At 34.7% G+C, this 13,762-nt stretch overlaps 1 protein-coding gene across 17 annotated transcripts in view; it reads left to right on the forward strand.

Moving 5' to 3' along the window:
• The window catches only part of L3MBTL4 (L3MBTL histone methyl-lysine binding protein 4), a 448,782-nt gene that overhangs the window by 68,639 nt on the left and 366,381 nt on the right, over positions 1 to 13,762 (forward strand). The gene's annotated exons all lie outside the window — the stretch shown is intronic.

Here is a 13,762-nt window from a genome sequence, read left to right on the forward strand (position 1 = left end):
ACTGTTCAGTTAGAAGAAAATGCTATGTCCATTCTTTTACCTCTGTAAGCTTTTCTTTTATTATCTTGGATCACTAGATTACACCATTTCAAATGATTAAAAAATACTTTGCCATTTTATATATACACAACAATATATTTCAGTTGTCAGTTATGAAGCACAATAGAAAAAAGTAGACCTATGAAGCCAATATCCAGCTTAAGAATGAAAAGATTATAGTACTGTTAATTTTCCTCTCCAAACTACTCTGCTGCATTTTATGTTTATCATTTCCTTGCTTCTTCAAAATAATTTGCCACATAAGAATGTATCTCTAAGGCACATATTGAGTGCTTTTGCTTGGTTTGTGTTTTAAAAATGTGTGCTGCAGTCTTCTGGTTTGCTTTGTTTATCCAACGTTATTGCTAATTATGTTCTTGCATATGTAGTTGCAGCTGATTCATTTTCACTGTGTAATGTTATATTGTGTGAATATAACACAAGCTACTTTTTTCAGATTCTTACCGATATATATTTGGATTGTTTCCAGTCTCTCCTCCCTCCCCCCCCCCCCCCCCCCCCCCCCGTTAATATAAACTTGTCTCCTAATGGAGTACAATTGCTACAGTCCTGGGGTCATGGGATTTGCTGGAACCTCTTCAGCTTTCAAGTTTATGATGCTAAATTGTTTTTTGGTGGTTAATCTTCTGCCAGCAGAGCATGAGAGTTCCCATTGCTCCTCAACCTTGCCAACATCTGATATTATCCGAGTTTTAAGTTTTTGCCACTCTAATGGCCATGAATTGGTATCTCATTGTGGTTTTATTCTTAATTTTTCTGATTACTAACCAGGCTGAGCAACTTTTCTAAAATTTCTTCATGAAGTGCTTATTCATGGCTTTGCACCTTTCTCCCCTCTATGGATTGTTATATCTGTCTGCTATTGCTACCAAAGCTACTGCGTCTTAAGATCTTAATAGATCTTTGGCTGATTTGTGACTGGGTTTGCCTGAGAAGCTTAACTTTTTATTATTTTTTAGTGTTTACTTATTTATATTTTTTTTTTCATTTTTTTTTTTATGTTTTTATTCATTTTTGAGACAGAGAGAGACAGAGCATGAATGGGGGAGGGTCAGAGAGAGGGAGACACAGAATCTGAAACAGGCTCCGGGCTCTGAGCTGTCAGCACAGGGGCCCGATGCGGGGCTCGAACTCACGGACTGCGAGATCGTGACCTGAGCCGAAGTCAGCGCTCAACCGACTGAGCCACCCAGGCGCCCCTATATTTTTTTGAGAGAGAGAGAGAGTGCACACATATGAGGGCGCAAATGGGGAAGGGGCAAAGAGAGAAGGGGAGAGAAGATCTGAAGCAGGCTCTGTGCTGACAGCAGAAAGCCTGATGTGGGGCTTGAATTCACAAACCATGAGATCATGACCTGGACCAAAGTCAGATGCTTAACCAACTGAGCCACCCAGGCACCCCTCCTGGGTAGTTTATAAAAGACTTCAGGCCAGTGGTATGCTGGGTGTGGCTACAAGTTGGTAAGGTTCAGGTGTGCTACCTTTATTCATTGTGGGGCTCACTCTGAAGGATGAAAGGCTAACTGAGGCATACCCTTTTAATGATGTATAGTTGCAATGTAGTAAAGTCAACACAAATTGCACCAGCACATTTTAAGTCCCAGCTAACATTGCATCTCCCATTGGCCAAACAAGTCATAGGCAAGCCTAAATTGAGTGTATTTGGTTCAAATGGAGCCATGGCAAGAGTGAGGATGTCTCATTCTGTAGAGGAGGTCAAGAATTTAAACTGAGGAAAGTGAAGGTATGGAAAAATACATTTTATATAAATGGAAACCAAAAGAGATCAGCGTAGCTGCTATAGCTATAGCTAAGAGAGGTGGGTATACTTGTATCAGACAAAATATAATTTAAGAAAAAACTGTCACAAGAGACAAAGAAGAACATTATATAATGATCAAAAGGTCAGTCCACCAAGAAGGTATCACAGTTATAAACATATATGTACTTAACATCAGAGCACTTAAGTATGTCAAGGAAACATTGACAGAACTGAAGGAGAAATAGACAGCAGTAACTCTAACAGTAGAAGACTTCAATACCCCACTTTCTGTAATGGATAGAAGATCCACAGAGGATCAATAATGACACAGAGGACTTGAATAATATTGTAGAGCAAATGGACCAAACAAATACAGAGCATTCCACTCAATATCAGCAGAATACATTTTCTTCTCAAGCACACACAGAAATTTCTCCAGGATAGGTAATATTTTAGGTCACAAAACAAGTCTTAACAAATTTAGAATGATTGAAATCATACCAAGAATCTTTACTGATCACAGTGGAGTAAAGGTAGAGATCAGTAGCAGAAGGAAAACTGGAAAATTCACACAAATATGTGAAATTAAACAAACACTCGAACAACCAATGGGTTAAAGAAGAAATCAAAAAGGAAATTAGAAAATACTTTGAGACAAATGAAAACAAAAATACAACATAATGCAACTTATGGCATACAACAAAAGTAATACTAAGATGAAAGTTTATTGTGATAAGTGAATACATTAAAAAAAAAAAGATCTCAAATAAGCAAGCTAACTTTACACCGTAAGAAGCTAGAAAAAGAAGAATAAACTAAACCCACAATTACCAGAATAAAGACAATAACAGTTTAGGACAGAAATAAATGAGATAGAAAATAGAAAATAAAAGAAAACCAATGAAACTAAGAATTGAGTTTTTGAAAACATAAAATTGAAAAATCTTTAAACCAATTAGGAAACAAGGAGAAAACTCAAAATCATATACGAGAGAAGGGATATTACAACAGATGCTACAGTGGTAAAAAGGATCAACAATTCTATACCAACAAACTGGATAACCCAGAAGAAATGGATAATTTTTTAGATACATACAATCTACCAAGACTAAATCATGAATAAAAAGAAACTCTGAATAGATCTGTAACTTCTATGGAAGTTGAATCAGTAATAAAAAACTTCCAAGATAGAAAAGCTGAGGACCAGATGTCTTCATTGGTGAATTCTACCAAACATTTGAATAAGAATTAATGGGGCACCTGGGTAGCTCAGTAGGTTGAGCATCCAACTTTGGCTCAGGTCACGATCTTGAGGTCCGTGAGTTTGAGCCCCCCATGGGGCTCTGTGCTGACAGCTCAGAGCCTGTAGCCTGCTTCCAATTCTGTGTCTCTCTTTCTCTGCCTCTCCCCCACTCACTCTCTCTCTCTCTCTCTCACTCTCTCTCAAAAATAAACATTAAAAGAAAATAATTGATGCCATTTCTTCTCCAACTCTTCTAAAAAATTGAAAAGAGAATACTTTTAAATTCATTTTATGAGGCTGACATTACCCCAATACCAAAGCTAGACAAAGATACCACAAGAAAGGAAAACTGTAGGCCAGCATCCTGGACGAATATAGATGGAGAAAATCTTCAACAAAATATAGGCAATCAGGATCAAACAACACATTAAAAGGAGCATAAACCATGACCAAATGGGATTTATCTTTGGGATAAAAGGATGGCTCAACATACAAAATCAATTAATGTGATTACTACATTAATGAAATAAATCACATAATCATTTTATTAGATGCAGAAAAAACATTTGATAGAATTCAAAAACTCTTCCATGACAAAAACTCTCAGTAAACTAGGGATAGAAAGAAAGTACCTCAGCATAGTAAAGGTCATATATGAAAAGCTCACAGCTGGCATTATATTTCCTCTGATAATCAAGTTTTCACATATACCTTTCTTTTTGGAGGCTCTCTCATCTTTTTTGTTGGTCTGTTTGCATATCTCTGCACAAGTATCATACTGCCTTAGTAACTATATCCATTTATCAACTGATGGGCTTTGAGTTGTGTCCACTTTTTGGCTGTAATGAATAATGCTGCTATGAACATTTGTGCACAAGTTTTTGTACGGATGTGTGTTTTCTTTCCTCTTGGGTGCATGTCTAGGAGTGGAATTGCTGGTACACACTGTTTAACATTTTGAGGAGCTACCAAACTATTTTCCATCCTACCAAACTGTTTTCCAAAATGACTGCACCATTTTACATTCTACGAGCAATATGAGACGTCTCTGATTTTCCCATATCCTTCTTACTGTCTGACTTTTTGATTATAGCTATCTTATAGTGGGTGTGAAATGGTATCTTGTGTTTTTTATTTCTGTTTCCCTAATGATTAATGATGTTGAATATCCTCTTTTCACGTCCTTATTGTCTATTTGTACATCTTTTTTTTTTTTTTTTTTTTTTTTTTTTTTTAGAGAAATGTTTGCTTAAATCCTTTGCCTGTTTGGGGGAGGGGTTCTTATTAATAGTTAAACTTCTTTTTATATTCTGAATACAGGTCTTTAAGATATATTATTTGCACTTATCTCACCACCCCCACCCCATTCTGTGTGCTGTCCTTTCACTTTCTTGATGGTATCATTTGCAGCCCAAAAGGTTTTACTTTTGATTTAGTCCACCTTACCTATTTTTCTTTTGTCACTTGTACTTTTTGGTGTCATATCTAAGGAACCATTTCCTAATCCAAGGGCATGTATTTTCTTTCCTGTATTTCCTTCCTGTATTTTCTTTCAAGAGTTTTGTAGTTTTAGTTCTTACATTTAAGTCTGTGGCCCACTTTGAATTAATATCTGTATTATGGTGTGAGGGAGGGATCCAGCTTCATTCTTTTGCATGTGAATGTCTACCTGTCCCAACACCATTTGTTGAAAAGACTATTTTTTTCCCCTAGCAAATTGTCTTGACACCTTTGTTGAAAATTAAGTAGACATAGATGTATGGGTTTATTTCTAGAATATCGGTCTATTTAATTGGTCTGTATGTCTGTCTTTATGCCAGTGCCACACTGTCTTGATTATTGCAACTTGTAATAAGTTTTGAAGCCAGGAAGTACGAGTTCTCCAACTTGCTACTTCTTTCTCATGATTGTTTTGGCTGTTCTGTGTGGGTTTGTGTGTGTGTGTGTGTGTGTTTCGTTTTGTTTTTTTTGCATTTACATTTGAATTTTAGGCTCCCACCTGGGATTTTGATAGAGATTGCATTGAATCTATGGATTAATTTGGATAATATTGCTATCTTAAAATTAGTAAATCTTCGAATATATGAACAAGGAATATCTTTCCATTTATTTTTTTTCATTTATTTCTTTTTATGGTGTTTTGTAGTTTTCAGTCTGTAAGTCTTGCACTTCTTTATTAAATTTATACTTATTTTATTGATCTTATTGTGAATGCAGTTATTTTAATTTATTCTTGGTTTATTAATTTCATTTGTATATAAATGCAAATAATTTGTATATGAACTGGTTTCATAATTTGCATATGATATGTATTAAGCCTAATAGCTTTTTAGTTGATTGCTTAGGATTTTTTTTTTTTTTTTTTACATACTAGACCATGTCATTGTAAACAGAGACAGTTTTCATTCTTCCTTTCCTATTGGGTGCTTTTTTTTTCTTTTTCTTGCCTAGTTGCCCTGACTGGAATCTCTAGCACATTGTTAAATAGAAATGAGATATGAGATATTTTTGTCTTGTTTGTGATCTTGGAAGGAAAGCTTTCAGTCTTTCACCACTGAGTGTGATGTCAGGTGTAGGTGTTTGATAAACTCTTTATCAGCTTTAGGAAATTCCTCATATTCCTATCTTGATGAGTGCATTTTTTTAAAACATGAAAGAGTCTAACTTTTGTCAAAAGCTTTTTCTGTGTTTATTGATATGCCTGTGGTTTTTGTCCTTCATTCTCTTAATGTGGTATAATACTGATTTATATCAGTACTGATTTTACAAAAATCAAAAGGATTATAAGAGAATACAGTTGACCCTTGATTTTCTAATATTAAATTAACCTTCCATTACTGGTCATGTTGCGTAATTCTTTTATATGTTGCCGGATTCAGTTTGCTAGTATTCTGTTGAAGACTATTGAATCTGTGTCCATAGGGATATTGGTCTATAGGTTTATTTTCTTGTGTTATCATTGTCTGGTTTTGAAATCAAGGCAGTACTGGTTTGTCTCACAGGATGAGTTGGAAGTAATGCTTCATCTCTTCTTTTTGGAGAAAAGTTTGTAAAGGATTGGTATTATTCTTCAAATATTCAATGTAGATCATCTGGGCATGGGCTTTTCTTTTGGAAAGTCTTAAAATTGCTACTTTTATCTCTTTACTTATAGATGTACTCCGCTTTCTATTTCTTCTTGAGTCGTTTTCAGTAATTTATGTATTTTTAGAAATTTCATGTTATCTAATTTGCACACAGTTTTTGTGGAACAGTTGACCCTTGAACAACATAGGTTTGAAATGCGTGGGTCTACTGTACAAGAATTTTCTTGATAAATACAGTATGGTACTCTTAATGTATTTTCTATTCCTTATGATTTTCTTAACAGCATTTTTTTCTTTAGCTGTGAGAATACAGTATATAATACATGTAACATACAAACTGTGTATTAATCAACTGTTTATGTTATCAGTAAGGCTTTGGTCAACAGTAGGCTATTAGTAGTTAAGTTTTTAAGGAGTCAAAAGTATGAGTAGATTTTTGATTGCACAGGGTGTCAGTGTCCCTAACCCCTATTTTGTTCAAGGGTCAATTGTATTCCCTTAGAATCCTTTTGATTTTTGTAAAGTCAGTACAGATATAACCTCTTTCATTCTGGTTTTAGTAATTTGAATCTTCTCTTTTTTCTTGGTCTGGCTTAAAGTATGTCATGTTTGGTTATCTTGTTGACTATACTTTAAATTGCCAAGGTTTTAAGCTTTTTTCATATCCATATCTTTTAGTTTTACCTACTTGTGTTACTGTTCATCATTTCTTGTTCATTTCTTAGGCCTGTTTTTACTTCATTTATCATTTTGAGTATCCTAAACTGATTTATTTAAAAATATTTATCAATATTTTCCATAATTTAAATTTTATCAGGATGAATTCTTCCCTCCAGTGGCTGATTTTATGGTCTTTCTTAGTATTTGATTTCTTTTTGTGTTTTTGAATTTTGATTTTCAGATGCACTTTGAGTGGGAGGATTTTTTTTTCTCATTCTACACATACCTACTTTCTCCTGGATTTTTAGTGTTTGTGGTTGCCTGTGCCTGGCTCCCTGCAGCCCACTTCCTGGTCAGGAGTAGCATTTGTTCTTCCTGCCTTCTTAGACTCAAAGTTATAGCCCATCCTTCCAGGCATTTGTCTCGGAAGTTCCATTTGGCTCCCATTCACCAATGGTGGAGCCTCCTTCCACCTCTTGGCTTCTGAGGATAAACCTGGCTATAGCACCCATCTTTTATTGACCACTGGCTTCCTAACTTCCTCTGCCTTTCTCTTGCTCTGAAGCCTGATAGCTTTAAGACTTGCCACTCTGTTTCTGATTTGTGGTATGTTGACAGAGAGGGTTATTTGGTGTATGTTTTAATGGCTTTGTTCTTGGTTTAGGCCAAAGGAGCATTTCCTCATCTGTAAAGTATGAGTGATAATGGTACATATGTCCTTGGGTTGTCATAAGTATTAATTGAAAGTCTGTATGTAGAGGGGTTGTGGCTATGCCAAGAATATATGAGTACACAGGTAATGTTAACTGCTAATACAATTAAGAGAGGGCAAAAATTCACACAGAAATTGTCAAAATGCACTTAGTTGTAGTTATTTATTAACTTATTCAAACACCAACTACTATGTATTATTATTGACACTGAGTATCAATGGTTACATTTTAGCCTGGTAATATCTTTGAAATAGTGGCAAATCAATACAATAATCAGATATTTGAATTCGATATTTTGGTGCTAAATTCACTTTGAATTCTATGCAGCATCGTAGAAGCAGGTGAAATGTTCTTCCACAGTGCGTTTTCTAATCATTGTTAAACATACTCTCTCTCCTGTGAACATCATATGAATTAACCATTTATGACTCTTATTTTTTGTTATTTTGTGTATATTTTTTATCCATACAGTGACCATATGATTTACTGTCTAAACTGAAACATTTTTGGGAGTGGAAGGTGGTAGTGCTAATAATTATACCAGGATGGCATGAGACAGAACTATCCTGGGTTATGAACAATAGGGCTACCTTCATTATCTCCTTTCTGAAATGTCTTAGGAATCATCCTTATATTCTGCAAAGTATCTATGACTGTCTTGATGATAACAGGTGATCAATAAGTATTTTGTGTAAGAATTACCAAATAGCAAGTGGATATAAGCAGGCAGTACATTATTTTTGTTATTTACAGACTTAAAATTTGAAGTATTAAAATTGTTTACATTTTTTATAAATAATAATCTTAATTTGTCTGCTTAATTAGGAGGTCAGTAACACAAGTGTTAGGCAGTATGCAAGATGAAAATTCCACAACAGAGAAGGAAAATCAAACTGATTCAGAGGATTAATTTGAAAATCAGTGCACTATTTCCAGAGTTTCTATCGAAATACAAATCATTTACATTATTATCTGTCCTGCTTTAAAATACTATTTAGAAGTGTCTTTAATTAAAATCACTTAAAAATGTTTTCTATTATAGCTAGTGCTTGGGTATAGTTACAGAGCCAAAGTACCCTGGGGTGCAGTGCCACCTAGTCATTATTCACCTTCATTTCCCCTGGATGATATTTCTTTAATGTGTTTTAGAATATGATGCTATTCTTCCTTGGCTCTAATTTTTCTTTTTTTAATTTCTTCAAAACTCGGGAAGGAGCCACGTGACTGATGTGACATTTGGGGCTTTCTGGGAGTAGGCCATGTATTAGGACAATCAGAATAATCCATGTATTTTGATACTGTGCCAAGGATGTCAGGTTAAGTTTATATCAAAAGAAGTGTTCTATTTTGTTGGTAGAATATATCTTGTGGTTTGACATTTGAAGGGGTTATATAAAACCTTCCTGTCGCCCTTTCTGTGTCATGCTATCTTCTATCTGTCCATCTACCTATCTGCATATCATCCGTCTCCTTTGTGTTGCATTTGATGAAGAATTATATTTAATTCCTTTTTTGTCTGGCAGCAAAATCTTATATGGGCTGTTGGGTATATTTTGTATTTTTGTTTCATTATCTAAAGGAAATCCAATTGTTACTAAATTGTATTTTGAAACTTTTCAGTGGAAAAAAATTCATCTTTTTTCTCTAATACATAATATGAATTCAGGCTTTCTTGGTTTTTTTTTTTTTTTTTAACCAGAGTTATTGATAATTACTAGGGATTAGCAAAACAGATCACTTTGATGGCAGGAGAAAAGCCTTAGTGGCCAGATGATTTCAGTTTGACAAGCCATGGGGTGTTATTAGTTATGAAATGCAAGCTAGCCTTGGCAGTGCTTATGTCTTGTGCAATAATACTTTGCTAAAGGCATCAAGTCTAAGCTGTTCATTTGCATAGATGTTCAGAGTATTACTGGGAGCTAGGCATGATAAATTTTATTTATATCCTACAAAATGAATGTAATATTATTGAATTTATTATGTAAGTGCCTATCTTAAGGACATAAATATCAAATGGCTAGAAGGAAATGGATATGAGCAAAAATTTTTTTTTTTAATATATGAAAGAAAAAGAGAAAGGAGTTGTTAAGTTAGAGAACTACACTTATCTAGGCATATAGCACGATAAAAGGGGTGGTGTAGGGATCAAGAACTAATAACACTAACTTAAGGTGTTTGAGGCTTCTCTGTAATTCAGAGATGCACTTAATGCAGTTAAGGGCCCCAAACCCATCCTGAAAGTCCATTGTGATCCAGGTACTATCTAGACAATAGAAAAATAAGGATCAGTAATTTAGAATCTTTGTCATAAGGAAGCTTAGAGCCACATAAGGGGAGACATATCTATAAATAAAAAAAATATATAGTATAAGGTGTTGAAGAATGTGACAAAGATAAGAACAAGACAATGGATTTTAAGTAAGACATACCTGGTCCACTGGGAGCAGGAGGTAGGCAAGGAAGACTTTTCTCAAGAATATGAAGTCTCTTTGAGTTGACTAATAAAGAATGATTAAGAATTAGAGATTGAAAAAGGAGAGGCAGATAGTAGGGAAGGTGTTCTGAGGTTGAGAGACCAGTAAAAGTATGGGGCTGAGAAGCAGTGTTCCAAACAACTTGGCTGGAGCTTAAGATTGGAGGTAGTCAGAGTTAATAGGAGTAGGAGAAATGAATTCAAGAAATGTTGAATAGGTTAAAAATGAGCAGAACCTGGTGATGGAGTGTGAGGTGTGATGTAAAGGATGTAAATGATCCTAGGTCTCTGGCTCAGGCAAAGTCAGGGCCACCATTAGCCCAAAAGGAGTCTTGAATCATAAAAAGATGCATTTTCTGACTGGCCAATGTTAACCCTGGCAGAGGGAATGGCACATGTGCAGAACCCAGAGTACATTTCAGCTTTCACTTGCCATTGGCTTGGTACTCTTATATGCAGTGTCTAGTTTGAAGAACTGTGAGGGGCAGAGGTGGGCAAACGGGTGATTAATCATATCATTACTGCAAATAGGAAGAGAGAGCAGAACTAGGAGGCAGTGAGAGGGGAAATGATGAACTCAGTTGTGAATATGTTCAGTTGATAGTATCTGGGGTCATTGTTCAGGGGCACATATCAAGGAAGAAGTTGGATGTATGATTCTAAAACACTGGGGACTATAGATGATTTAGGTCTACTAAACTTTTTTTTCCCTGAAGTTTATTTATTTTGAGAGTGACAGAGAGAGCATGAGCTGGGGAGGGGCAGAGAGAGAAGGAGACAGAGAGAATCCCAAGCAGGCTTCATGCTCATTGCAGAGCCCAACATGGGGCTTCATAACCTGAGCCGAAATCAAGAGTCAGATGGATGCTTAACTGACAGAGCCAGGTGCCCCTAAACTTTTTAAAAATTACATGTCAGTTGTAGTTAAAGTTTTTCAAAGAGAATTATAGCTCCAGTGGTACTCATCTAATACTATGGGTAAGTTCTCCAAAATGGTTAACCTGCTTATCAAACACATTCCAAATAATTTTTCAAAGAGTGTCTACTCTTATTTATGTATTCATTTTGTTTTTTTAATTTTTATTTTTGTTGAAGTATGTTTGACATACAATATTTTATTAGTTTCAGGAATACAACATAGAGATTTGACAAATATATACATTATGAAATGGTCACCACAGTAAGTATAGTTATCATCTATCACCATGCAACATTATTATTAATATTATTGACTATATTTTCCATACTGCACTTTTCATCCCCATGATGTTTTTATTTTATAACTGGAACTTTTTACCTCTTAACCCCCTTCATCTATTTCACCCATCCTTCTAGCTCTCTCCCTTCTGGAAACTGCCAGTTTTTTCTCTATCTCTATGAATTTATTTGTTCATTTGTTTTATTTTTTAGATTCACATATAAGTGAATCATATACTACTTGTCTTCTTCTATGTGATTTTTTCCCCTTAGCATAGTAACCTCTATGTCCATCCGTATTGTCATGAGTGCCAAGAATTCATTCTTTTTTATGGCTGAGTATTACTCTGTTGTGTACACACACACACACACACACACACACACACACACACACACATTTATATATATATTTATTTAACATCTTCTTTATCCATTCATCTATTGGTGGACGCCCAGGTTGCTTCTATACCTTGGCTGTTTTTTTTAAATAATGCTTCAATAAACACAGGGGTGCATGTATCCTTTTGAATTATTGTTTTGTTTTTGTTTTTGTTTATGTTTTTCTTTTTCTTTTTCTTTTTTTGGTGAATACCCAGAAATGGAATTACTGAGTTGTATGGTATTTCTATTTTTAATTTTTTGAAGAATTTCCATACTGTTTTCCATAGTGGCTATACCAGTCTACATTCCCACCAGCAGTGCACAAGGATTGTCTTTTCTGTGTATCCTTGCCAACACTTTATTGACTTTTTGATACTATTTTGACAGGTGTGAAGTGATATCTTATTGTGGTTTTGATTTGCATTTTTCTGATGACTAGTGATGTTCAGAATCTTTTCATGTGTCTGTTGACCATCTGGATGTCTCCTTTGGGAAAATGTCTGTTCAAGACCTCTCCCTGTTTTTAATTGGATTATTTGTTTTTTTGGTGTTGAGTTGTATGTGTTCTTTACATATTTTAGTTTTTAACCCTTTATTAGATATATCATTTGAAAATAACTTCTCCCATTCAGTGAGTAGCCTTTTTGTTTTGTTGATGGTTTCCTTTGCTGTGCAAGAGTTTGATGTAGTGCTATTTTTTTATTTTTGCTTTTGTTGCCCTTGCATGAGGATACAGATTCGCAAAAATATTGCTAAGGCTGATGTCCAAGAGATTACTGCCTACATTTCCTTTTAGGAATTTTATGGTTTCAGGTCTTACATTTAGGTCTCTAATCTATTTTAAGTTGATTTTTGTGTATGGTGAATGAAAGTGGTCCATTTTCATTCGTTTACATGTAGTTGTCCTCCTTCCCCAGTACAATTTATTGAAGAGACTGTTTTTTCATCATTGTATTATATTCTTGCCTTCTTTGTGACACATTTAATTACTATGTAAGTTTGGGATATTCTGCTCTGTGGATCTATGCATCTATTTTTGTGTCGGTTTCATACTGTTTTGATTACTAAAGCTTTGTAATGTAGTTTGAAATCTGGGATTGTGATACTTCCAGCTTTGTTCTTCTTTCTCAAAATTGCTTTAAGTATTCAGGGTCTTTTGTAATTTTATTACAAAATTTGTAATAATTTGTAATTACAAAAATAATTTGTAAATTTTTAATGTTTATTTATTTTGAGACAGACAGTGTGAGGAGGGGCGTGGCAGGGAGAGAGGGAGACACAGAATCCAAAACAGGATCCGGGCTCTGAGCTGTCAGCACAGAGCCCGATGCGGGGCTCAAACTCATGAACTGTGAGATCATGACCTGAGCCCAAGTTGGATGTTCAACCTACTGAGCCGCTCAGGTGCTCCAGGGTCTGTTGTAATTTAAAATAAATTTAAGGTTGTTTGTCCTAATACTGTGAAAAATACTATTGGCATTTTGATAGGGATTGAATTGAATCTGTAGATTACTTTGAATAGTATGGACATTTTAACAATCTTAATTTTTTCAGTCCACAAACATGGTATATATTTCCACTTACTTGTTTCATCTTCTTTTTTTTTTTTTCATCAATGTCTTATGTTTTTCAGAGTTCAGGTCTTTCAACTCCTTGGTTAGATGTTTTACTAGGTATTTTATTATTTTTGATGCAGTTGTAAATGGGATTGTTTCTATAATTTCTTTCCGTTACTTTGTTCATAGTGTATAGAAATATCTGGGTATTAATTTTGTATCCTGTGACTTTACAGAATTCATTTATTAATTGTAACAGTTTTTTGGTGGAGTCTGTAGGGTATTCTGTACAGTTGTCCCTTGAACAATGTGGGGGTTAGCGGCACCAATCCCAGTGTAGTTGAAAATTTGCATGTAACTTTTGACCCCCCCAAAAAACTTAACTATTAGGTGCCTACTATTGACCAGAAGACTTACTGATAACATAGTCAATTAATCCATGTTTTATATATTACATATATTATATCCTGTGTTTTTATAATAAAGTAAGCCAGAGAAAAGAAAATGTTATTAAGAAAATCATAAAGAAGAAAAATACATTTACAGTACTGTACTTTGTTTATTGCAAAAAATCTGCATATAAGTGAACATGTGCAGTTCAAACCCATGTTGTTTGAGGGCCAACTATATA

Source organism: Panthera leo, chromosome D3 (genome assembly GCF_018350215.1).
Source record: "Panthera leo isolate Ple1 chromosome D3, P.leo_Ple1_pat1.1, whole genome shotgun sequence".
Classification (NCBI taxonomy): Eukaryota; Metazoa; Chordata; class Mammalia; order Carnivora; family Felidae; genus Panthera; species Panthera leo.